The sequence below is a fragment of the Saimiri boliviensis genome, chromosome 13 (assembly GCF_048565385.1).
Source record: "Saimiri boliviensis isolate mSaiBol1 chromosome 13, mSaiBol1.pri, whole genome shotgun sequence".
NCBI lineage: Eukaryota > Metazoa > Chordata > Mammalia > Primates > Cebidae > Saimiri > Saimiri boliviensis.
Window position 1 is genome coordinate 113,027,012 of NC_133461.1, and position 27,664 is coordinate 113,054,675.

Consider the following 27,664-nt stretch of genomic DNA (forward strand, 5'->3'; position numbering starts at 1 on the left):
AATGTGAAAGTAAGGGCTGTATTTACATTCATACTTCAGTAGTGAAAGGTCAAGAAAGTATCTTATTTGGGAAGTGAAGGAGGGGTGAAAATAACAGAGAATGGCTTTCCCAAGATTCAGCAACATAAAGCAAATTGCAAAGCACAGACTTCAGTAACGTGCAGCCAGAGACGTCCATGGGAAATGTATGATTATCTTTCTAAATCCAATTAGAGGAAAAGCTGAACTTTCATCCTAAATACTCCACATGATGAAGCTGCAGCCGTTCCTCAGCCCTCCGTGAAGACAGCTATCTACACAAGCCTGTGCTTGTTCCCTGTCCCAGGGCAAGTTACTCAGGGGAGAGGGCGGACAGATAGTATCGTAAAGAAGCACCAGTCTTAATGTCTGCCCTCGATCGACTTACAGTCTGGCTGAGTATGCAGCAGGCTCTCATAACTGCAATGGATGAAAGCACAAGAGACTGTCTAGAAAAACCAACCCCTTCTCCTCCATCCCCCTGACAATTCTGTGTTGAAAAAAGAACAGTTCTCTCTCAAATAGAATCACTCCCAAACAAGACAGAATTACCCATTTTCAACTCCGTGCAAATTAACAGAGACAGAAAATAAAATAAAACAATAATCAGTTTTAGTTCCTAGCAAATACTGTACAAAATGTGGAACTCAAAACTCAGAAACATGCTTCTCATTTACCCAGAGCTGACTGTAGCTGAAGCAGAGAATAAAGCCCAGTGAGGCCGCTGGGGCGCCGAGGTGCTAACCCTTGTGACAGCCACCAGTCAGGTGCCCGCCCCACGCCAGTGGAGGCTGTCAGTGTTTTTCATCAGTGGGTCTGAAGCTGTGGGTCATTCCTGACACTCTGCTTCCCTCATTAGCTCCCAGCCCCCACGCCCAGCAACGCAAGCACACACACACACACCTGAAGTCCTGGGGTTGGGCGCCTTCAAGAGCTCCGTGCAAATCTGCCTCTGTCTCATTCCACGGCCACAGCCACTCACTTGCCTTTTCCAGTACTTTCCAAAGAGCCTCAGGGATCAAGGCCAGGCCTCGGAACCTGCCCCCTCGGGAGGCATTCAGTGGCCCACTAAGTCCAAAAGGCCGCCCCTCCACACCCCAAGTGGAGATCGGAGACATGTGTCCACAGGGACGCCCTGCCACGTCCTGTCTTCAATTCAGGTGCCCACACAGTACTGTTCTGTGCCGGCTCCCCATCCACGGCCAGAGGGAAAACGCTGACCTAGGCAGCTGCAAACGCCACTTCAGGGATCTCTCCCTGCACAGCCTCCTCCTGGCTGAAATCATGAGCTGCTGCTGTGGCGTGCTGCGCCTAAGGAGAGGCTGTTCACGGGTGAGACCCACGCAGGTCCACAGCGGAACCCGGCAGGTGATCCCACAAACACAACACCCGACTCTGTGGCTCCCACAGAGCTTTCTCTGAACCCACCAGGCGGCTCTTTTTTTGGGGAGGATCCGAGACAAACCATAAGCGGAGCAGGGTGGAATCTGCTTTTGAGTTCCCTAAAGGCAGACAGTCTGCATTTGAAAACGGTGCTTCTATCTAACGCTGACAACGCCCTCCACGTGACAGCCACGGGCAGGACCGCGAATTAAATCCAGACCAGCTGCGGCCTCTGCAAGGCTGAGCACCGGCTGCTCCCCCGACGGGCTCTGGCTGAAGGGGGCGGGAAGGCAGGAACATAATGGGGTTATTTCTTCCTCCCTGAAGGATTTACAGAGGGCCTCAGAGGACAATGAAATTATACTTCTTGCTCAAAGGCATTTTTAAAAGTTCAATTCCATACAACCTGCCTGTTCTATGACAGCATTTAGCAGCTGAGAAAGATGGGGAGGCGTGAGCTCTGCCTGCCAGGGGGCCAGGGTTACAAAATATCCTCAGCGCTCACCCTGAGGCGTCTGTCCACACTGGCCCAGTGGTCAGCACTGACACGCATTCCTGAAACACTGACTTCTAACCCCTCTGTAGCACCAGCCCGAGCGAGGCCCTCCTCGTCCGAGTAAAGCAGAATCAGAGGGTGTGGAGAGGGGGCACCCTCAAGTCAGGGGATGCGCATGATGGAATTTTTGTTTTTAAGACAGAGTCTTGCTCTGTTGCCCAGGTTGGAGTACAATGGCACAATCTCAGCTCACTGCAACCTCTGCCTCCCGAGTTCAAGTGATTCTTCTGCTTCAGCCTCCCAAGTAGCTGGGATTACAGGTGCCAGACACCACACTGGGTAATTTTTATATTTTTAGTAGAAACAGGTTTCACCATGTTGGCTAGGCTGGTCTCGAACTCCTGACTTCAAACGATCCACCGGCCTCTGCCTCTCAAAGCGCTGGGATTACAGGTGTGAGCCACTGAGCCCAGCCAGCAATATAATTTTAAATAATGAAAATCAGTTAAAACCTGAAAGTCGGGTGCCAGGTTGCACTGTCCACACACCACACGCTCACAGTGCCGGTGGCCTCATCACACATTGCGGATGTCACACACTCAACCGATTTTCACATGAAGAAACTTGACCCCAGCCAGGATCCAAACGCCCCATCAGCATCCCCTCTCCCTGCTCAGGGCCTGGACCACATCTGTCCCCTGCATCCAGAGGCCCAGGCCCAGCCACGCATCTTCCTCACCCTCCCTGACTCCTTCTGTGAGGCTCCATCCCCCAGGGGAACACAGGATCACTGACTGTGTGGCGTCTGAGCTGCGGAAGTGCTCCAGTGGAACGCATCGGTCTCCTGTGGCTGGTGACGAGCACCATGAACCAGGCGACTTAAAACAGAAATGCGGCAGCTCAGCTTCCCCCAACACTCTGTTTCCAAATGTGGTCGTGTCCAGAGAGCTGGGCTCCATCACACACTTTTGGGAGACGTAATTCAGCCATAACATCTGGTGAAACGTGCAGCCAGGGATGTGGGCAGGAGAGCATGCCGTCCTCCGTGGCCATGGGCTGTCATTGCCACATGCTGTCATCACCATGGGCTGTCACCATGTGCTGTCATCATTGTCATGTGCTGACAATGACCAAAACCTGTCATCATTGCCACGTGTTGTCACCATGTGCTGTCATCATTGTCATGTGCTGTCACCACCACGTGCTGTGGCGTGCTGCGCCTAAGGAGAGGCTGTCCACTGCCACTTGCTGTCACCACCATAGGCTGTCATCGCCACGTGTTGTCACCATGTACTGTCATCATTGCCACGTGCTCACTGCCACATGCTGTCCACTGCCACTTGCTGTCACCACCATAGGCTGTCATTGCCACATGCTGTCATCACCATGGGCTGTCACCACCACACGCTGTCATCATTGCCACGTGTTGTCACCACCACATGCTGTCATTGCCATGTGTTGTCACCACCGTGTGCTGTCATCATTGTCATGTGCTGTTACCACCACGTGCTGTAGCGTGCTGCGCCTAAGGAGAGGCTGTCCACTGCCACTTACTGTCACCACCATAGGCTGTCATCGCCACGTGTTGTCACCATGTACAGTCATCATTGCCACATGTTGTCACCACCATGTGCTGTCATCATGGTCATGTGCTGTCACCACTTGCTGTCACTGCCACGCACTGTCATCGCCACGGGCTGTCAGTCATTGAGGCTGTTTCTGCTAGCTCTCCCTCTCCACCGGTCAAACAGTTCCAAATTCTGGTCCAAACCGTCCTGTGCAACTTTCTTCAACATATGCTTCCATATTGCTCTCCCCTGAACACCCACCGGCATTTCCTGAGCCCCGGAAACGCACGCCCCGCTGTGATGATTTAGCGTTCCGCTCCTCTCTGGAGCACCCCCAGCTCTGCCCGCACATTCAAGGGGCCGTCCTCTAGAAACCCAGATCTGTTTCCACACTTCCTTTGCTTCTTAGGAGATAAACACTTTACTTTTATTAATAAAGAGATTCACATGTTCACTTTCTTTGGGAGAAATTCAGATAATATAGAAATAGATGGATTTGTGCAGTGGATGACTGCACTGCTGTTTAGGCCTTTGGACCTACTTGCTGTTTGATACCGGGCCTTGCGCTGTTGCCCAGGCTGGAGAGCAATGGTATGATCCTAGCTCACTGCAGTCTCAACCTCCTGGGCTCAGTTCAAGCAGTCCTCCCACATCTGCCTCCAGAGTAGCTGTGACTGCAGGCACACACCACCATGCCCAGCTAATTGAAAAAATAAATGTAAAGAGATGGGGTCTTGCTAGGTTGCCCAGGCTGGTCTCAAACTCCTGGCCTCAAGTGATCCTCCTGCCTCAGCCTCCTAAAGTGCTGGGACTTAGGACATGAGCCACTATACCCAACTTACACCTACTTCTCTTTTTAAACTATGTATACATACAGTTTTGACAATAAAATCTCATATCCTTCCACTTTGGGAAATTCACAATATTTCTTCTCTGTTCTCTTCTCCTGGAACTTCTGGTATTCCACTGTCGGACCAAAGGAGCCTATTTTCTTTTCACGTCTCACTTGTTTTCTGTTTCCTGTGTCTTTGTTCTACTTCCAGGAAAATCCTCTCGACTTCATTTTCCCGTCCGTTAGTTGGTATCTTAGCTCCTGCCATCCTGCTGTTCACTTCCCTGGGCATTTCTTTCCACGAACCCTCCTTCCGGGCTGCAGCCACCTCCTGGGGATGGACTCAACACCAGCGCCCCCTCCCAGGTTACCCGTAGCTTCATAAACACGGGATGGGGCATGAGCCATCCACGGGCGCTGGACTGGGGGAAATCCTGCTGGGAACAAGGTATCATGTGGTTTCCAACTATTCCTCACATGCCGCTCATTCGCTGCAAGGGAGGAGAAGTAACAGTAATTACATGCCAGCAAGACCACCACCTCTGAGGCATGACCAAAATGAACACCAGGAGCAGGGAAGGGTTTGTGTAGCCAGAGTTTGGGAGGCACCTCGGAGACATAGCTCAAGCCACACGCATGGGACCCTCAGGCCCTTTACGGACAAAGTGTTCAGGGCCATCGAGGAGGTTTTTGAGCAGAATGATGCAGTGTGACTGGAGTTTACGAGTGTCGGTGCTGCTGGTTCAAGAAACACTCTGTGTTGTGCAGGGCTCAGCCTCCAGAGAACAGAGAGCTCCACTCCATTACAGCCTTCAAAGCTGCAGCCGAAACCTGATTTTACACAGGAGAGTGACCAAGGCAAAAACACAAGCACTGGAAAAACGAACTCGGCGAGCACGGAGGGTGACAGCTTTGTGAGATAACAGGCCGATGGGGGGCCCGCGTAGAGCTGAGAATGCAGGATCAGAGGGTCCCACAGGGGCATCTGAGTGAGGACCCCAGCCTCCAGCTGCAGGGGCTGGAAGCACACGGAGTCCCAAAAGCAGGCACTTGAGAATCCACGTCCATCCCTGCAGCTTCCCCAGACCCCTTCCTGGCACACGACATCCCAACTTGGCACCCTAACCTCGTCTCTGTGACTAGAGAAATGGGCGAGAGGAAAGCAGATGCCTTGTGGGCTCCGGAAGCGTGCCCTGAGGATGAGCGTCACAACGACTGCAAAGTCCCACCCTGGCCAATGACTGCCTTCCTGAGATGAGCCATGCCAGGCTTCACCCCAGCAGGAGGTCACGGCCCTGGCAGCAGTTGGTTACCAAACAGGAAGCGGGCCTGGACAGAGGCCACCCCAGGCACTGAGACAGGCCGGTGTGGACACAGCAGCTCGACACAGGTGCATGGCTTTGGGAGGTGGGTGTCTGGTGAGCACCTGCTTCCTGGCTCAGGCGCTGCCTTCCCACCTTGCTTTCCCAAGGAGGACAGAACCTGGTCTCATCCTCTTCCTACAAGGCTGCGAATACCACCATGGGGCCCCACCCTCGTCACCACAGCTCGCCCTCATAGCCCCCCGAGGCCCCACCTCCAACCACCATCCCACTGGGGACCAAGGCTTCAACAAAGGAATTTGGGGGAACAATTCAGACCATGGCACCACTTAGATGTCTTAAATCAGTGTGACTTCCCCAACTACATGATCTCCAGCAGCCAGCACCCCACGTCAGTGTCACCCCATCCCGGCAGCTCAGGGCACCAGGTGGAACTGGCAGTGGTGCCACCATTCCAGTCCCTGGCCAGGTCCTCCATGCCACCCTGCATCCTCTCCTCCAAACCTGGATCCTGTCCGTCATCTCATCCATGCAACTCCGGACACACACCCCTCACCTCTGCACCACACCATTCTCTCACGCCCCGACGGGTCCAGCAGCCCCCTGGCCCATCATCCCCTTCACAGAGCCACCGAACGGTTCTCATAAACTCCAGTCACACTGCATCATTCTGCTCAAAACCCTCCACCATGGCCCTGAATACTTTGTCCTTAAGGGGCCTGAAGGCCCCATGCATTTCAGCTCAAGCTGTAACTCCCAGCCTCCTCCCAAGCTCTGGCTACACAAACCCTTCCCTGCTCCTCGCCAGAATCAAGAGTGTGGTCTCAGAAGCAAGGGGCAGCGTCTACAGGCCAATAGCCCCTGCTCCCTGGAGACAGAGGTGGAGAGAGCTGCTGTGTCTTAGCACAGGGTGGGGGGTGGCCCAGGCCTTGGCGCGTGGAAGTCTGTCTGCCGGAAGCCTTTCTCCAGGACTCCTCACAGACGGCTCATTTCAGACCGACCCAAAGTTCACCTCAGCAGACAGACTTTCCCTAACCGACAAACCCCATTCCTGTCTCTCTCCTATTGCCTGCTTTTGTGCGTTCCCTTGTAATACTCACACCCCCGGTGCCATATCTCGCTTCTGTCTCTTCTCCATGTCCCCTGCCTGAGCAGAAGCTCTGAAGGGAGGATCCAGAGTTCAGGGTTCACTGTGGACCCTGGATAAGCATCTGCTGAAGTGACTAAGAGGTTAACACCTGCACCCATGATGCTCAAATACGGTCCAGATGCACAGGGGCCCCAGCAGGCAAAACAGGTGGAGAGCTGCTGTGCTCAGCACTGGGGATGGGGTGGTCTGAAGTCCAGAGCCGACAGCTCCCTCCTCCCCAGAAACAGGTGGAGAAAGCCGCTTTGTCTCAGCACGTCGGTGGCAGGGGTGGGGGGCAGCGTCCAGAGGCTGATAGCCCCACTCCCCAGACACCTGCAGGGACCCCGGGGCTCCGAGGGGACCCCTACAGTTCCCACCTCAGAGGAGCTCCAGGAGGCGGGTCTGCCGGAGGAGAGGCTGTGCCGGGAAGCAGGGGCTGCAACCGTGACAGCTGTTACATTAGACATAGCCACCATTTTAGCGGTTTTATTTTTAGTTTACAAATAATGACTGTGTATATTTATGGGTCTAATACGATGTTTTGATCCAGCATACATTGCGGAATGACCAAATCGAGCTATTTAGCATATCCGTCACCTCAAGGATTTACCATTTCTTTGTGGCAAAAGGATTTAAAATCCCCTCTTAAGGCTGTTTTGAAATAATGCAGCCCCATGTTATTATGAACTGCAGTCACCACACTGTGCAGCCCATCTCCAGAATCTGCCGGCCCAGCCCACCCCATGCCCCACTCCCCACCCCTGCCAGCCGCCACCCCACTTCCCACCCCACCCCTGCCAGCCTCCAACTCCCCACTCCCCACACCCCACTCCTGGCAGCCTCCACCCCACTCCCCACACCCCACCTCTGCCAGCCTCCACCCCACTCCCCACACCCCATCCCTGCCAGCCGTCACCCCACTCCCCACACCCCACCCCTGCCAGCCTCCACCCCACTCCCCACACCCCACCCCTGCCAGCCTCCACCCCACTCCCCACACCCCACCCCTGCCAGCCGTCACCCCACTCCCCACACCCCACCCCTGCCAGCCGCCACCCCATTTCCCACCCCACCCCTGCCAGCCATCACCCCACTCCCCACCCCACCCCTGCCAGCCATCACCCCACTCCCCACCCCACCCCTGCCAGCCTCCAACTCCCCACTCCCCACACACCACCCCTGCCAGCCTCCACCCCACTCCCCACACCCCACCCCTGCCAGCCTCCACCCCACTCCCCACACCCCACCCCTGCCAGCCATCACCCCACTCCCCACCCCACCCCTGCCAGCCTCCAACTCCCCACTCCCCACCCACCACCCCTGCCAGCTTCCACCTCACTCCTCATCCTGCCCCTGCCAGCCATCACCCCACTCCCCACACCCCACCTCTGCCATCTGCCACTCTGCTCTCTGCCCCCCGCCCCTGCTCTGCCTCCATGCAATTGCCTTTTCACAGATTCCCACGAGTGAGATCAGCAGTGCTTGTCTTTCTGCGCCTGGCTTACTCGTCATGGTGTCCCCCAGCTCCATCCATGTTTCCACAAATGACAGGAGTTCATTCTTTTTTAAGGCTGAAGAGTATTCCACTGCATCTACACCACATTCTCTTCATGCACCCATCGCCCCTGGGCACGCAGGCAGATGCGGCATCACGGCCGCTGTGAACACGCAGGACAGGAGGCAGTCCTGTCCCCCTAACACGGTCTCGTGAGTAACACTGAGATGTCTCGACAGTGCTGGAGTCACAACCTCCGGGTCCAAGGGCCGGAAGCCACAAAGACCACTCATTCCACGTCCATCGGAGGCTGCAGGGAGGCTGCTCTGGGAAGTCTCCCACCCAGGGGCCCAGCTGACTGAGCCTCCAACATCAGAAACATGGCAGTGGTCATCGGAGAGGGACATACTGCCTGCAGAGGGTCTCTCCCAGAGGGACATCCCACCCAGGCTGCCCCAAGAGGGTCTCTCCTGCAGAAATGTCCCACCCATGAGGGGACAAGGCTGCCCCCAGAGAGTCCTTCCCGCAGGGACGTCCCACCCAAGAGGGGAAGAAGCCACTGCCTGCCAGGAGGGAGGAGCAAGAGGGGCCCTGATGCCTGAGCCACGAGGCCTGGGTGACCTCGAAGCCTTCGGCCGACAGCCAAGGAGGGGACCTGAGCTACCCGGAGACGCTGAATCTTCCAGCACTTCACCAGTAACCATGGGAACCTCTGCACTCCAACACGACAAGGTCTGTGTCCTCACAGAAAGAGGAGGGGCTCGGGGCCCATGCTGCCAGCTGAAGGGACTCTCGCTCCCCCAGCACATGCCTCGGAAACTCCCGTGTCCATAGACAAGGCCAGCACCTGGTGGGGCCCCTGCTCTGAAAACGTTTTCCAAGAGAACGGGGGTTCACAGAGTCCTAGACACCCCTGTAGGCAGAAGGGCTGCCAGACACTGCCGTGAAACCAGACCACAGGACTGGACTTGGACCCAGTCCCCCACTCTATGAGACGGGTTTCCGGCCTGTCTGCTGCAGACACGGCTGCATATTTGCTCCATCTGCCTAATTAAATTGAACTGAATTGATTCGCAGGGTGAGAAATTAGAAGCGACACGTAAGTGAGATGAATCACAGGGGCAGGTCATGGAATCCGTCATCCTGGCAGGGTCAAAAGCACCCACAGTTCAGGGTCTCAACAGTGTTTGCCTTCCTAGCTATCGAGCGGAGAGAGACGTGAAACCTCAAAGCCTGGAAGGAGTGTTCTGCAAAACCTCATCATTTACCCACAGGAAAGTGAGTCCGGAGGGTGGGAGTCTCCCAGGACGCCAGGTGGCATGCAGCTCAGCAGGACCTGGCCTGCCCGCGGTTCCAATTCTGTGCCGTCAGGCACTTCAGGTCATCTTGTAAAAAGCAAAGGGAGCCTCTTTAGCCCCTCGCTTTCCTCTGGAGGTGCAAAGCTCTTCTGTGAGTCAAAGCTCAAACCTGGAACCAACCATTGTTTGCAGGACCACAAACCAATTCAAAACACAGGAGGCAGGCAGGAGACACAGGGTTCCACGGGGGCTGGAGATGCCTGGTCATGACCCTGCAGGCCAGGGTTGCTTAGAAAGTGCCTTCATCTAACATTTCTGTAGGACTAGGAAGCTGCAGCAGGAAAAACCCTAAATTCCCTCCTAAAGCTGCGATGCTGCTGCTGCTGCTGCAGCACAGGCTCACCTGGCTCCGCCTCTCCCGCCCGTCCCTCTACTCTGCCCCACCTGGTGGCTCCCTGCCTCCCCAGCCTCTCTGTTCTGCAGCAGAAATGGTACTGTGCTTCCAACCCGGGGAACTGACCCAAGGCGCTGACCCGGCCAGGGAGGCCACGTGCTACACACTCATGGGCACCGACCCAGCCAGGGAGGCCACGTGCTACACACTCATGGGCACTGACCCAGCCAGGGAGGCCACATGCTACACACTCAGGCGCTGACACGGCCAGGGAGGCCACGTGCTACACACTCGGGCGCTGACCCGGCCAGGGAGGCCACGTGCTACACACGGGCACTGACACAGCCAGGGAGGCCACATGCTACACACTCATGGGCACTGACCCAGCCAGGGAGGCCACGTGCTACACACTCGGGCGCTGACCCGGCCAGGGAGGCCACGTGCTACACACTCATGGGCACTGACCCAGCCAGGGAGGCCACGTGCTACACACTCATGGGCACTGACCCAGCCAGGGAGGCCACGTGCTACACACTCATGGGCACTGACCCAGCCAGGGAGGCCACGTGCTACACACTCGGGCGCTGATCCGGCCAGGGAGGCCACGTGCTACACACTCATGGGCGCTGACACAGCCAGGGAGGCCACGTGCTACACACTCACGGGCACTGACCCGGCCAGGGAGGCCACGTGCTACACACTCATGGGCGCTGACATGGCCAGGGAGGCCACATGCTACACACTCATGGGCGCTGACCCAGCCAGGGAGGCCACGTGCTACACACTCATGGGCACTGACCCAGGGCTCTGACCTGGCCAGGGAGGCCACGTGCTACACACTCATGGGCGCTGATGGAGGGCTCTGACCTGGCCAGGGAGGCCACGTGCTACACACTCATGGGCACTGACCCGGCCAGGGAGGCCACGTGCTACACACTCATGGGCACTGACGTGGCCAGGGAGGCCACGTGCTACACACTCATGGGTGCTGACCCAGGGTGCTGACCCAGCCAGGGAGGCCACGTGGCTAAACGCTCCGTTTTCTCTGACCACATGTTTGGTTTCGCCATCTAGCTGTGTTCTCCTCCCACGCCCCTCCCCAGCCCCTGGGCACCCCCTATTCTACTTTTTGCATCTATGAATCTGCAACCCCAGGGCCCTCGTATGGGTGGAGTTACACAGCATGGGTCTTTCTGTGACTGGCTTATTCCACTCAGCATAACGTCCTCAAGGCTCATCCACGCTGCAGCCTCCGCAGGGATTTCCTTCCTCTTTGAGGCCCACTCATGTTCCGCTGCATGGATGGGGTGCTCTTCATGCGTCCTCCCGTCGGTGGGCGGACACGTCATGTGGGCTACCAACACCCCTGGCTGCCGTGCACAAGCTGCTATGAGCCTGGGTGTGTAGCGGCTGCCCCGAGACCCCGCTGTCCATCGGCCGGCTCACCTCAGACGTGGAACTGCCAGGTCACATGGTGGTTCCAATCCAAGTTTCTGACAAATCTCCCGACACTGCTTTCCACAGCACCGACCTCGTCGTCCCTTCCCAGCAGCAGTGCGAGGGTCCACCTCCTCACGTCCCCCCAGCACTCCCTCTCTGTGGTTTTGCCGGTGGCCATCTTAAGGCAGGAGGGGCTTTCTCAGCACTGACTTGTGCACATTCATTTGCGCCATTACAGGGAAGCTCCCCCGACATGCTGTGTGCGGCGCAGCCCCAGACGCCTGCGGATGTGGCCCCAGTCCCCAGCCTGCCTCGCCTGAGCAGGGGAAGCTCTTCCAGGTCCTCCCTGTCCCCTGCGGACTGGGATCCTGTGCTTTGCACTCCACAGTGTCATTGAGCGTTCTCTTTCTCATGGGATTCTCCCTTTGCAAGAGTCCCTGTTTATCTTTTACATTAGATCTTCCTGCCCACACAACCCACCCGCTGCTCCCAGAATTGGCCACCTTTGGGGGCCACAAGGCTCTCCAGGCCGGCCTCATGCTCTGGACGGAGCAGTCCTGCCATCTGCCGTCCTTGGCAAGGCTTCCACCGTGCGGCCCAGCAGCCGCTCACCCACAGGTGCAGGGAAGGTGCCGCCTGGCATCACCCAACCCCCGAGAATGGCTTCCAACAGTGGGGAGAGTGCATCACCTCGTCGGTCACGCACACACCTCAGCCGGGCTGCGCTCACATTCTCCACGCAGCCCGACCCTTTGGGCGTTTGCTGCTTCTCAGCCCCTACCCATGGACTTTCTTCTGTTTTTCTATTGAAATCTAGAGCATTTCTCAAAATCAAGATGAAATAAAGCCTCCTTCTTGATGTGCACATGCCACATGGGTCACTTTCACCTTCACTGGCCCCGAATCACATCTGCAGGCTGGAATCCCACACCCACGGTCTGGGTGGCTTGGGTGGTGCCTTATTTACCCCAAATTCCTCACAGCTCCAAACAGCCTCCGAAAAGCACCCACTGAGGGGAGGGGGGCCAGAAGAGGATGCCAAACCCTGCCCTCCAGGAAGGCACTGCAAAGAGATGAGGAGAGGGAACAGGGGTCCCAGTCCTGCAAACTCAGTAGCACTGACCCGGGTCCTGGGGGAACGAGGACAAGGGGAGCTGGTGAGGGACATGGCTGGATGGGCAAGAAGGCCTCAGAGTGAGGATTGCCCAGCCAGAGGGCCAAAGCAGTCCACACAGCAGGGCCACCATACTACAGTTTACTGGGGGAAGGAAATGCCCCAGGTCAGTTTGGGCAAAGAGGAGAGGTTTGCAAAGGCCAGGGCTGAGGCCGGAGACACACAGGGACCCCAGGGATCCCAGCCACACTCCGCCCAGGGGTCTGTAATGGGACGGCATTGAACTTGTCTGGACAGGGAACTCTGGGAGTGGAACCCATGTCTGGACGGGGGACCCTGGGAGTGGAACCCGTGTCTGGACGGGGGACCCTGGGAGTGGAACCCGTGTCTGGACGGGGGACTCTGCTAGGGGAAGCTGCGTCTGGACGGGGGATCCTGGGAGTGGAACCCGTGTCTGGACGGGGGACCCTGGGAGTGGAACCCGTGTCTGGACGGGGGACTCTGCTAGGGGAAGCTGGGTCTGGACGGGGGACCCTGGAAGTGGAACCCGTGTCTGGACGGGGGATCCTGGGAGTGGAACCCATGTCTGGACGGGGGACCCTGGGAGTGGAACCCGTGTCTGGACGGGGGACTCTGCTAGGGGAAGCTGGGTCTGGACGGGGGACCCTGGGAGTGGAACCCGTGTCTGGACGGGGGACTCTGGGAGTGGAACCTGTGTCTGGGATGGAAGGGGAGAAGGCGGCCCCTTCAAGACTCAGAAGAGAAGTGCAGGCCGGGCGCGGTGGCTCACGTCTGTAATCCCAGCACTTTGGGAGGCCGAGGCGGGTGGATTACGAGGTCAACAGATCGAGACCATCCTGGTCAACATGGTGAAACCCCGTCTCTACTAAAAATACAAAAACATTAGCTGGGCATGGTGGCGCGTGCCTGTAATCCCAGCTACTCAGGAGGCTGAGGCAGGAGAATTGCCTGAGCCCAGGAGGCGGAGGTTGCGGTAAGCCAAGATCGCGCCATTGCACTCCAGCCTGGGTAACAAGAGCGAAACTCCGTGTCAAAAAAAAAAAAAAAAAAAAAAAAAAAGAAAAGAAACTAAATGCCGATGCATCATGATTCTGGCGCGGGTGACATGGCGAGAAGCAGTGCCGTTTGTGGGCTCCATCTACAAAGCCATAATAAGCATGTGAATCCTTCACTGGCAGCCAAGGTATCTAGGTTCTCTCATCAAAACTGACTAGAAGGCTGGGGAGACCCCCCGAGAGGAGGAAGAGCAGCGTGGTGTGGGGCCCACCTGTGAGACTCCCGGGAAGGGGAACCGCCTCCCCAGCCAAGAGAGGCAAGAAGTGAGCCGCCACCCAGCCATGGAAACTGATTTTCCCACCAAACTGTGCATCCAAAGATCCCTCTTACAAACGCGCCCCACCGGGGCCTAGGGTCCCAACCCCTGAACGCGGGGGATGCTTAGAGCCTCTCAGCTGGAATCTGCTTAAGCCTACTGAACTCCCGGGGGAGGCACGACCAGCACTGGCTGTGGGGTTCTGCTTTCTAAGCAGTCTGAGCTCACTGGGGGAAGGGCAGCACCAGCACTGGGACTCGCCGTGACCTAACGTGCTAAGCTCCCTGGCCAGGGAAGGGCGGTGCCCATTTCCACAGCTCCAGGCTGCGCTTTTCCCCTGCTGGAGCCAGGGAGGCTGGACAGCTTGGTTCCAAGCCTTGTTCCCATAGCACAGCACAGCATGTGGGAGTTGGCAGCCAGAGCGCCTCTTCAGGCCTGACCCTGACCCATCCTTCCTCACTGGGTGGGGAGGGAGGCTTCCCTGCAGGGTCTCTAATAGCTCCAGCCAGAGGCTCAGGGACAGAACCCAGATCTCCCTGGGCCTGAGCCCCTAGTGGGAGGGGTGGTGGCAATCTGTGGCTAAGAGACTTAGCCTCTCCTCCTGGTAGTTCTGAGGAATCCAGGCAGCCCAGACGAATGGGTTTTCCCCCCAGTGAAACACAGCCTCTCCACCAAGGGACAAAATACTTCATTACACGGGTCCTGTTCCCCGTGACACCCAACTGGGTGAGACGCTCCCAACAAGGGTTGTCAGATGCCCTGTACAGGAGAGATCCTACTGGCATCAGGTTGGTGCCCCTCGATGTAAGAGGTCCCAGAAGAAGGAGTAGGCACCTGTCTTGGCTGTTCTCCAGCCTCCTTGAGTGACATCTCCAAGCACAGGAGCCAGTCAGATGAGCAGGGCCTGAAGAGAACCCAGCAAACTGCAGCAGCCCTACAGAAGAGGGACCTGCCTATTCAAAGAAAAACAAGCCGAAAGCAACAACAGCAGCGTCAGCAACAACATAAAGGCCCATCCAAGGGTCAGCGGCCTCAAAGACCAAAATGAGACAAACCCACAAAGATGGGAAAGAACCAATAAACAAATGCTGAAAACCCGGAAGGCCAGAGTGCCTCCTCCACATGATCACAAGCCAGGGTGCAGAACTAGACGGAGGGTTAGATGGATGAATTGACAGAAGTAACCTTCAGAAGACGGGTAATAAAAAACTATGACGAGCTAAAGGAGCATGTTCTAGTCCAACGCAAAGAAGCTAAGAACCTTGATAAAAGGTTATAGGAATTGCTAACTAGAATAACTGGTTTGTAAAGAAACATAAACGACCTGATGGAGCTGAAAAACACAGCACGAGAACTTCGTGAAGCATACACAAGTATCAACAGCTGAACTGACCACACAGAAGAAAGAATATCAGCGTTTGAAGACCACCTTACTGAAATAAGGCATGCAACACAGAAAAAAGAATGAAAAGAAATGAACAAAGCCTGTAAGAAATACAGGACTTCACAAAAAGACCAAACCTACAATTGACTGGAGTAACAGAAAGAGACGGGAAGAATGGAAACATGCCGGAAAACACACTTCAGGATATTATCCAGGAGAACTTCCCCAACCTAGCAAGACAGGCCAACATTCTAGGAATTCGGGAAATAGAGAGAACACCGTTAAGGTACTCCATGAGAAGATCATCCCCAAGACATGATCATGAGATTCTCCAAGGTTGAAATGAAGAAAAAAATGTTAAGGGCAACCAGAGAGAAAGGCGAAGTCACCTACAAAGGGAAGCCCATCAGACCAACAGCAGACCTCTGGCAGAAACCCTACAAGCCAGAAGAGATTGGGGGCCAATATGCAATATTCTTAAAGAAAAGAATTTTCAACCTAGAATTTCACATCCAGCCAAACCAAGCTTCATAAGTGAAGGAGAAATAAAATCCTTTCCAGACAAGCAAATGCTGAAGGATTTCATTACTACCAGGCCTGCCCTGCAAAAGCTCCTAAAAGAAGCATTAAATATGGAAAGGAAAACCTGTAATCAGCCACTGCAAAAACATATCAAAATATAAATACCAGTAACACTATGAAGAAACTGCATCAGCTAGTGCACAAAATAACCAAAGAGCATCATGATGATAGGATCAAATTTATACATACCAATAGTAACCTTAAGTGTAAATGGGCTAAATGCCCCAAGTAAAAGACACAGACTGACAAATTGGATAAGGAGTCAAGACCTATTAGGAGACCCATCTCTCATGTAAAGACACAAGTAGACTCAAAATAAAGGGATGAAGGAAAATTTACCAAGCCCCCTCACCAAAAAAAAAAAAAAAAAAAAGGAGGGGTTGCGATACTAGTCTCTGATAAAACAGACTTTAAACCAACAAAGATCAAAAAAGACAAAGAAGAGCATTACATAATGGTAAAGGGAACAATTCAACAAGAAGAACTATTCTGAATATATATGCAGCCAATACAGGAGCACCCAGATTCACAAAACAAGTTCTTTGAGACCTACAAGAAGACCTATATTCCTATACAATAATAGTGGAAGGCTTTAACACCCCACTGTCAATATTAGACAGATCAACGAGACAGAAATTTCACAAGGATATTCAGGAACTGAACTCAACTCTGGATCAAGTGGACCTAGTAGACATCTACAGAACTCTCTACCTCAAATCAGCAGAATACACAGTCTTGTCCATGCCACATAGCAATTATTCTAAAATCAACCACATAATTAGAAGTAAAACAATCCTCAGCAAGCGCAAAAGAACTGAAATCATAACAAAGAGTCTCTCAGACCACAGTGCAATCAAATTAGAACTCCGGATTAAAGAAACTAACTTAAAACCACACAATCTCATGGAAATTGAACAACCTGCTCCAGAATGACTCTTGGGTAAATAATTAAATTAAGGCAGAAATCAGTAAGTTCTTCAAAATCGATGAGAACAAAGACGCAACGTACAAGAATCTCTGGGACACATCTAAGGCAGGGTCTAGAGGGAAATTTATAGCACTAAATGCCCACAAGAGAAAGCAGGAAAAATCAAAAATCAATACCCTAACATCACGATTAAAAGAGCTAGAGAGGTAAGAGCAAACTGATTCAAAAGCTAGAAGAAGACAAGAAATAACTAACCTCAGAAAAGAACTGAAGGAGATAGAGACACACCAAAAAAACCCTCCAAAAAAATCAACAAATCCAGGAGCTCTTTTTGGGAAAAAAAAAGTAACAAAATAGATAGAACACTAGCTAGACTAATGAAGAAAAAGATAGAGAAGAATGAAACAGACACAATAGAAAATGAAAAGGGGGATATCACCACTGGCCCCACAGTAATACAAGCAACCATCAGGGAATACTATAACTACCTCTATGCAAATAAACTTAAAAATATAGAAGAAACTAATAAATTCCTGAACACATACACCCTACCAAGACTAAACCAGAAAGAAGGTGAGTCCCTGAATAGACCAATAACAAGCTCTGAAATTGAGGTAGTAAGTAACAGCCTACCAACTGAGAAAAGACCAGGACCAGAGAGATTTACAGCTGATTTCTACCATAAGTACAAAGAGGATCTGGTACCATTCCTTCTGAAGCTGTTCCAAATAACTGAAAGGGAGAGACTTCTCCCTAACTCATTTTATTAAGCCAGCATCTTCCTGATACCAAAACCAGGAAGAAACACAACAAAAAAAGAAAACTTCGGGCCAATATCCCTGATGAACACTGATTGCTAAAAACTCTCAATAAACTAGGTATTGACTGAACATATCGCAAAATAATGAGCTATTTATGACAAACCCATAGCCAATATCATATTGAATGGGTCAAAGCTGAAATCATTACATCTGAAAACCAGCACAAGACAAGGATGCCCTCTCTCACCACTCCTATTAAACATAGTATTAGAAGTCCTGGCCAGTGCAAACAGGTAAGAGAAAGAAATAAAGGGTATTCGAATAGGAAGAAAGGAAGTCAAGTTGTCTCTGTTTGTAGATGACATGATTGTATATTTAGAAAACTCCATCATCTCAGTCCAAAGACTTCTTGAACTGATAAGCAACTTCAGCAAAGTCTCAGGATACAAAATCAATATGCAAAAATCACAAGCATCCCTTTATACCAACAATAGTGAAACAGAGAGTCAAATCATGAGTGTGCTCCCATTCACAATCACTACAGAGAGAATTAAACACCTGGGAATACAACTAACAAGGGATGTGAAGGACCTCTTCAAGGAAAACTACAAACCACTGCTCAAGAAAATGAGAGGACACAAACAGATGGAAAAATATTCCATGCTCATGGATAGGAAGAATCAGTATTGTGAAAACGGCTGTTCTGGCCAAAGCAATTTATAATTTCAATGCTATTCAAACTGCCATTGATATTCTTCACAGAATTAGGAAAAAAACTATTTTAAATTTCATATGGAATCAAAGAAGACCCTGCATAGCCAAACTAATACTAAGCAAAAAGAACAAAGCTAGAGGCATTACGCTACCTGACTTCAAACTATACTACAAGGCTACAGTAACCAAAACAGCATAATACTAGCACCAAAACAGATATACAGACCAATGGGGCAGAACAGAGACCTCAGAAAGAACACCATACATCTACAACCATTTGATCTTCAATAAACCTGACAAAAACAATTAATGGGGAAAGGGTCTCCTACTCAGTAAATGGTACTAGGAAAACTGGCTAGCCACATGCAGAAAACTGAAACTGGATCCCATTCTTACACCTGATACAAAAATTAACTCCAGATGGATTAAAGACTTAAATGTAAAACCCAAAACCATTAAAACCTAGAAGAAAAACTAAGCAGTACCATCAGGACACGGGCATGCACAGACTTCACGACAAAAATGCCAAAAGCAATTGCAACAAAAGCCAACATTGACAAATGGGATCTAATTAAACTAAAGAGCTTCTGCACAGAAAAAGAAACTATCATCAGAGTGAACAGGCAACTTACAGAATTTTTGCAATCTACTCATATGACAAAGGTCTAATATCCAGAATTTACAAGGAACTTAAACATATTTACAGGGACCAAAAACACACACACACACACACACATCAGAAAGTCGGCAAAGGATATGAACAGACATGTCTCAAAAAAGACATTTACGCAGCCAACAAACATATGAAAAAAAGCTCAACAACACTGATCATCAGAGAAATGCAAATCAAAACCACAGTGAGATACCATCTCATGCCAGTTAGAGTGGCAATTATTGAAAAGTCAAGAAACAACAGATGCTGGAGAGGATGCAGAGAAATAGGAGTACTTTTACACTGTTGATGGGAATGTAAATTAGTTCAACTATTGTGGAAGACAGTGCAGTGATTCCTCAAGGATCTAGAACCAGAAATACCATTTGACCCAGCAATCACACTACTGGGTATATACCCAAAAGAATATAAATCATTCTACTATAAAGACACATGTGTCCACATGTTTATTGCAGCACTGTTCACAATAGCAAAGAGATGGAACCAAACCAAATGCCCAGTAACGACAGACTGGATAAAGAAAATGTGGCACATATATACCACGGAATACTATGCAGCCATAAAAAGGAAGAGTTCATGTCCTTTGCAGGGACATGGATGAAGCTGGAAACCATCATCCTCAGCAAACTAACACAGGAACCAGAAAACCGAACACCGCAGGTTCTCACTCATAAGTGGGAGTTGAACAATGAGAACACATGGACGCAGAGACGGGGAACATCACACATGGGGGCCTGTTGGAGGATGGGGAGGGGGAAACTGAGAGGACAAGTTAGCAGGTGCAGCAAACCACCATGCCACATGGGTACCTACGTAACAAACCTGCATGTTCTTCACATGTATCCTGGGATTTTTCTTAGAAGAAATAAAGGAGAAAAAAAGGAAAAGAATATGCATTTGTATACCAAGTAATAAAGACATTATTTTATGTATAAAAAGTAAAAAAAAAAAAAAATGGATCATTGTTCTAAATTTCTATGTGGCCAGGGAATCAAAACGAGACAACCTTCACAACTGTCCCTAGGCCGAACTGTGCCCCGGCTTACCTCCCAGGCAATGAACCTTTTATCTGCCACACACTTCCTCCGGTGACTCACCGACAGCGACCCTGACAGCCAGTTTAGACAGCCTGAGATGCTGCCATGAGCACGGTCACTGCACGTGGAGGGCACAGCCAGCAAGGTCTGTCCAGAGCTGGGGACAGCACCTGACTTCCACTCAGATCACAATGAGAAAGGCATTCTTCCTACTGAGAGAGAAGTGTTCAATCCATCCTACAATACAGGACAGACGTGCTGCTCACGACAGCATCCGACCTGGCCCTCAGCTCTCTGGGACTCAGGAAGAAGACGTTAGAGGACTAGAGTGTGTGCAGAGCAGGGGGAAGGAAACAGAGCTTGTCAGTGTCATGAACAAAACTCAACCCGTGGCATGAATCCTGAGTACTTAATCATACCCAGACCCATGCAGACCAACAAAACAGCATTCCAGCATCAGCACCCCAGAAGTCACGACACAAATCAACAGGAAAACCTCCGACACCAGGGAGAGCTGTTGCTGGCCCAGGCAGGGGTGCCCGCAGGGGAGGCCTCCTCAGAGAGAGGTCCTGCTGGACCAGGCAGGGGTGCCCGCAGGGAAGGCCTCTGCAGGGAAAGGCGACACTGGACCAGGCAAGGGTCCCCACAGAGGAGGCCTCCGCAGTCCTTTGATGATGTGCTGAGTTAGATAATACCCCGGCAGGTCTCATTCATGTCTCAGGCCTCAGCTGGGTCTCACATCTCACCTGGAATATCACTGACTGCCTCTCTCAAGTTCCCTGCTAAGGAGCTATTTCAAGTATTTACAGGAAACCCTCTGGACTGGGGGCTATCATATGATCACTGGATTCACTGCCTAAAATGGGCAGGACACAGGTGAGTACTATTCCCCTGGAAAGCTAAAATATACCACACGAGGCTATGAGTTTGCTCAGCAGGGGACTCAAATATCTCAGAATGAATAAATTCAACCAGACTGGGGATAGGGTGGGAGAATTTATATTTTCTCTGTGATATTTAACAGTTTATTTCTGGGAACAAAGCAACAGAGTGTATGTTTCCAATAAAGAGAGATGAGACGGTGAGAGAGGATGAGACACGTGTGTCCTTTTACATTTATTTCTAATGATGCATCAAAGTATTCCCGTTGGAATTTTGTTTCCAAAACATAGCAATCAGAGAAATAAGAACAAAAGAGGAACAAGATTGTCTGGTATCTGCAGAGATACGGATACAACCAGTCAAATTACCGGGGCAAATGTCCTCCATCAAACAGAGGAATAAATGAGATTCCCAGCCAAGCTAAGCCCAGGAAGATCTACTCCTGCTCTGAGAGAGTTTTATAACCCAAATGAAGAGCATCTGTTAATTTTCCGAAAAGTAAAAATCCTTATCCTCGGTTGCATAGCTTTCTTGAATTGTTTTTAAAATTAAGATTCTACTTTATAATATACAAAATTAAGTATATTGCGGTAAGTCATTTTTATGTGATCTTTGCAAATTCTTGTGAATATCACCTAAGCTTTGCAAAATGGAGGTAGACCTTGCTCACTTATACATAAGCCACTTACTGAGCACATATCAAGAGTGAGCCGTGGTGCAGGTCCTGGAGACAGAAAGCTGGCTGTGCAATTAGATTAAGTGAAATGACTAGTTATAAATTAACAGAGTGGAGATCAGGGCATATGGTTATGCGTGGAGGAGGCACCCACCCTAATTTAGGAGGGAGGAATTTCTTAGCAAAAACTGCATCTTCATTGAGTCCATGAATGAGCAGCAGTTACCCCAGCAAGCAAGGGATGGGGACATTCTCAGAAGAGGAAGGATCACATACAAAGTCTCCCCAGCACAGCTGCCTTGTCACAGACAAGAGCTGGAGAGTGGACACACTGGGTGTGTCCGCACCCCAGACAGGAGCCTGATAACGGGACCCTCTGTGCGCAAGTGTGGACGCTCTCCTGTGAGCGTGGATGCACAGTGACAACAGGACCCTCCATGTGCGGGCGTGGACGCTCTTCTGTGGGCGTGGATTCATGGTAATGACAGGACCCTGTGTGTGTGAGCATGGATTCATGGTGTCTTATGTGAGACAGAAGCACATGTACCTCCTCGAAGAAGCATGGCCTTGGCGCAGGGTTCACAAAGAGTGGGCGTGGGAAGAACATTAGAAGCACAGGAGTCAGTTAGACGGGTCTGGTCAATAAGAGACGGACCTACGAGAAAAAGACGCAAGCACAGTGGAGGGAGAAGGGGGGAGCTGAGAACATAGGGGAACAGAAGCACCACGAATGGGAAGAAAACCTCCCCTCACCCCTCTCAAGGGAAAGGCCAGTTCTGACGCACTTGGGAGCAGCAGGACAAGAGGGCCAGGACAGAATTTCCGGAAGCCCTCGACATTGGTTAACACAAAGGAGCACATTGGTTGCTGAGATGAAATGAGTAAAGGAGGAGGCTACAGGCTGAAGGGGTGTGGTTAGGACGTAAAATTCCTTTAGGGAGGAGCGACAGAGAGCGGGGTGGAGAAGAGAGTCCAGGTAACAGTGAGAGCTCACAGGAAGTGGAGGCTGTTGTTGTTTTATTTTTATCAGCATCCACGGCACAGACACGTGGTTTTCCCTAGCAGCAATCAACTCTTTGGGGTAAAAAGTGGAAAAGGTCAATGATGAAAAAAATCCAACACTGTAATTTTGCCAAGAAACAAAATGATAGATTAGGAAGGGAAGACAGTCAGAAGGGAAGTCGTGGCACAAGTCACTAAAGAACCGATTTGTGTGGTCTTGGCTCCCAGGAAAATAGTGAAGACAAGATGGGGAGATGGAGGAAGGAACCAGAGATGTTTGGAGACTAGATCGTGGGTCAGACTGTAGTGACTCAAGGCCAGGCACACGCCGGTAATCCCAGCACTTTGGGAGGCCAAGGTGGGTAGATCACCCGAGGTTAGGAGCTCGAGACCAGCCTGGTCAACATGGGGAAACCCTTTCTCTACTAAAAACACAGAAATCATCTGGGTGTGGTGACACTTGCCTGTAATCCCAGCTACTGAGGGAAGCACTTGAACCAGGAGACAGAGGTTGCAGTGAGTTGAGATCAAGCCACTACACCACAAGTGTAGTGACAGCACAAGACTCTGTCTCAAAAAGAAAGAAAAAGAAAAATGGCAGTGACTCTAACCTAAGGCAGAGATGGAGGCAAAAAGATACCTTCACAGGACAAACTGAGCCTAGTACTCAACACCCCCACCTGGGGCAAGTGACACCAGAAGAAACCCATGAGAACTTATCCTTGGGAACCTCCAGACCCAAAGGCCCTCTATCTTCAAGTACACCCTGTGCTCCCTGAGCAGACAGTGTCATTTCGGTGAATGTCCTAACAACAGAGCAAATGCTTCTCTGGGGTTCACAGTGAACTCAATGATCTTCACAAATTACTGCTCAGAGAGTAACACTGTTTGAAGCAATAGAACAATCAGCAGCAATTAGTGAAGTTTAACAGCTGTGTGTGGTCAGAGACAGAGGAAGAAAGCCTGGCCACACCACTGTCATCACAGGTTAGGGGGTCACACCCAAAGCTGCACCCCACTGAGGAGCCACATCAGAGGCTAAACATCATGGGGACAGGGCAGAGAGTAGACTCCTCTAAACAAATCCAGCCAATCACCAGGTGTGGGAGAATGACCACTATCACTGGCCAGAGCTGTGACACTATATTATCAAAATGTCTCATCCCTGACAATAAATTATGAGACATGCAAAGACACAGGAAAGTATGATCCATACACTGAAAACAACAATAAAAGGCAGGCAACACAAACCGCCTGTGAAAGTGAGCAGATGTCAGGTTTATCAGAAGAAGACTTCGAAGCAGTCAATATAAAGATGTTCACAGAACCAAAGGAGACTATGACTGAAGACGTAAAGAAACATAAGACCGTTACAAGAAATAAAAACACCAGTGAAAATGCAGAAATTACCAAAAATAACCACAAGGAAATTCTGCTGTTGGAAAAGTAAAATAACTGAAATAAAAACTCGTTCCAGGGGTTTAACAGTAGATTTGAACATCAAGAGAAAGAATAATCACGCTGCAAAATAGACCCATAGATGTTCTGCAAGCTGAAGCAGAGAGGAAACAAGACAGAGACAACTGAAGGAGCTCAGAAGTATGGGCTGCCTCAAGCACACAAACACAAGCACAATGAGAGGACCACAGGAGGAAAGAGAAAGCAAAGAAGACATGCAAAAAAACAATAGCTGAGAGCCTCCCAAACATACTGAAAATCAATAACCCACACATCCAGGAAGCTCAAAAAACTCCAAGAAGGATAAAAGCAAAAAGAGTTACAAACAGATATGACACAGTACAAATGCTCCAAGTCAAAGAAAAGGTGAAAATCTTAGAAGCTACAAGAGAAGAATGACTTGTTGTATAGAAAGAAAACCCAACCAGATTAATAGCTGGCTTCCAGCAGAAATAGTAGAGGCCAGAAAGCAGTGGTATAACATGCTGAAAGTGCTCAAAAGAAAAACAAAACTGTCTACCAAGAATGCCATATCCAGAAAACCTATCCTTCAAAAATGAAGACATTTCCAGAAAAATGAAAATTCAGAGAATTTTTTTTGCTAGCAGATCAACCTTACAAGATATTCTAAAGAAAGTTCTTGAGGCTGAAAGCAAGTGACCCCTGATAATATTAAAATCCACATGAAAAATTAAGATAACTGGTAATGGTAATTACATCATTATAAAAGACAGTATTAACATATTTTCTCTGTCCTCCTAACTGATTTAAAATAAAATTTATAAAACAATACATATGAAAAAGATTGGTGGATCTGTCCAACATAGCAATATGTGTAATACATTTGTGAATAACAGCACAAAGGCGGTTGGTTGAAGCAAAGCTATGTTATACTAAGAACACAATTACAGGTGGCAAAGTAATAATTATAACAATGTACTTTTGAGTTTGTAACATTAAGAGATGTAATAAGTATAATAATACCACAGAAGAGGGGAAATATAGTATAGATACACAGAGTAATGCTTCTGTTTATCAATCGAATTAGGTCAGCTAAGTCTGAAACTGATTTTAATAAGCTAAAACATATATGGCAAAGCCTAGAGCAAACACAAAAGAAATGACTTAAAAATATGGTGGAAAAATCCTTAAGTAACTTAAAACGCTACATTAGAAAATATTCAATTAATGCAAAAAATGAGTAAGGAGAGATGAAGAAATAAGAAAGGTATGAGACTATATCAGTCCATTCTCACAGTGCTATAAAGACATACTCAAGACTGGGTAATTTATAATGAAAAGAGGTTTAATTGACTCACAGTTCAGGATGGCTGGGGAGTCCTCAGGAAACTTACAGTCATGGTAGAAAGGGAAGCATATGTTCTTCTTCACAGAAGGAGAAGAATGACAGCCGAGGGAAAGGAGAAGCCCCTTACGAAACCATCAGGTCTCATGAGAACTTACTCACTATGACGAGAATAATGTGGTGGGAACTGCCCCATGATTCAATTACCTCCCACATATTTTGGTCCTCTCTTATTAAAGAGAGACTAATTATGAAAGAGTCAACCCACCAGAATCAATAACAATTGTAAATATATACATATATGTGTATATGCATATATAGACACCTTAATAACAGAGTACCAAAATATGTGAAGGAAAACGTGACTATAATGAAGAGATAAATTCAACAATAGTTGAAGACTTAATACCATACTCTTAATGATGGATAGACCAACTAGACAAAACATAAACAAGGAAAGAGACGGCTTGAACAACAGTGTAACCAATCAGACCTAACAATCATCATCTACAGAACATTCCTCCCAACAACAGCAGCACAATACATAATCTTCTCATGTGTATATAAAACATCCCCAGAATACATCATATGTTAAGCCATCAAACAAACCTCAACAAATTTAAAATCATACAAATAACATAAATCGTGTTCTTGAATCACAATGGAATCAAATTAGAAATCAACAACAGAAAAATGTTTTGGAAACTCATCTGTTTGTGGAAGTTAAACGATGTACTCCCAAATAACCAATGGGACGGCCAGGCATGGTGGATTTTGGGTGAGGACAGCGTTCTGAAATTCACTGTGGTGATAGTTGCACATACATCTCTGAATATAATAAAAACCAGTTGCTTGTACACTTTGAATGGGTGAATTGTATGGGGGTATATGAGTTACATATCTCAACAAAACTGCTTTTAAGAAGAGAGAGAAAATTTTCCTCTGGGGAAAGGAGGTTTAGCTGTCATTAAATGTAAACAATTAAGTGCAACATCTTTTCATCTGTCATAATAGTTCTGGCTTTGAAGTTGAATAGTCAAAAAATAGGATTTAATTACATTATTGAAAATGAACCGTAAACAGAATAAATGCCTTCCAAATTGAAAAAGGAAAAGAAAACTCACTAAATACACATACGGCATAAAGAAAACTACATAATTTTTTAAAGTTTCTAAGCAATTAAAATAATGATGTAAACCTAAACAAGAATGGCAAAAAAAAAAATCTGTTATAATCATATTACAAAATCTGTTATATGTGTGGAAATGGCTAAGGCAAAAACTGTAGAATATGTAATAAGAAATTCAACAAAAACATCTCCCAGCCCAAATAACACCAAGTAGACCCAAAAAAAAAAAATGCATGAAGGGATGAAGACTCTGAGTGAAATGTTAGTAAGAATTCCCTACACGCCAACAAATAGGTGGGCCCAGCTCGCTCTGTGAGACCCCAGACCCTGGATGGAGGTCAGTTTCTCCCACTGATCTGTAAATCCAGCCCAGCCTAAGTGTCCCTGACCCAAAATGCTTGGAACCAGAAGTACTCCAGATTGTTTACTTTTTTCAGATTTTGGAAGATATGCACTATACTTACCTGGTTGAATGTCTCAAATCCAAATATTTAAAATCCGAAGTGCTCTAATGAATGAAGTTTCCTTTGAGCATCATGTCAGCTCTCTAAAGGTTTTGGAAGTTGGAACACACTGGATTTCAAATTTTAAGATTTGGGATGCTAAACCTGGATAATCCCAATCAAAATGTCAAACATAATTCTTTGGAAACTTGAAAACTGATTTTAAAGTTTATCTGGATGAAAAAAACATGGAGGAAAATAAGAAAACGTGGACTAAGAAGCAGGATCACCCTGTCAGATTCTACAAAACTCATTCTTAAAACAACATGACGTTGTTGTAGAACTGGAAGCAAAATCCAAAAGTAAACGAAAGTACAAATGGAAATTTAGCAGGTGATAAAGGTTCCATCCAAAACTCAACTAACGGTTTGGACGAAAGCCAGTATAGCCAATTAATTCAGGTGTGGACACTGGATGACCATCTGAGGAAATGCACAGGGGGCCCCAGAACGGGTCTGCAACGGGCTGCGAGCTGAGCAGCGCATGGCACCGGCCGGTGGCATAAGTCCTCACGGGCAGACACCTGCATGCTGGTGCAGAGGCAGTCAGGCTCTGACTGATGTCAGAGAGTGCATGCTGCCACTGAACATCTCAGGGAAAGTTAATGGGACCACTGGGTCTCTTCTATTTATTCTGAAGAAGAAGGGGAAGAAAAATGATGAGCTCAGGTGCCAAGTGTCTCTACCACAGTTACACATTTGGGAACTGGGGAAATAACCACAGGTGGTCACAGGGACCCACTGGACCCCCAAGACATGGTTCTCAGATTCCTGAGTTCTCTCCTGATCAGCTGTGAGGAAAGAGAGC

The 27,664-nt window shown here is 49.5% G+C and overlaps 1 protein-coding gene across 6 annotated transcripts in view; it reads right to left on the bottom strand.

The window, feature by feature from the left end:
- DLGAP2 (DLG associated protein 2) overlaps window positions 1-27,664 on the bottom strand; it is an 868,686-nt gene that overhangs the window by 686,164 nt on the left and 154,858 nt on the right. The gene's annotated exons all lie outside the window — the stretch shown is intronic.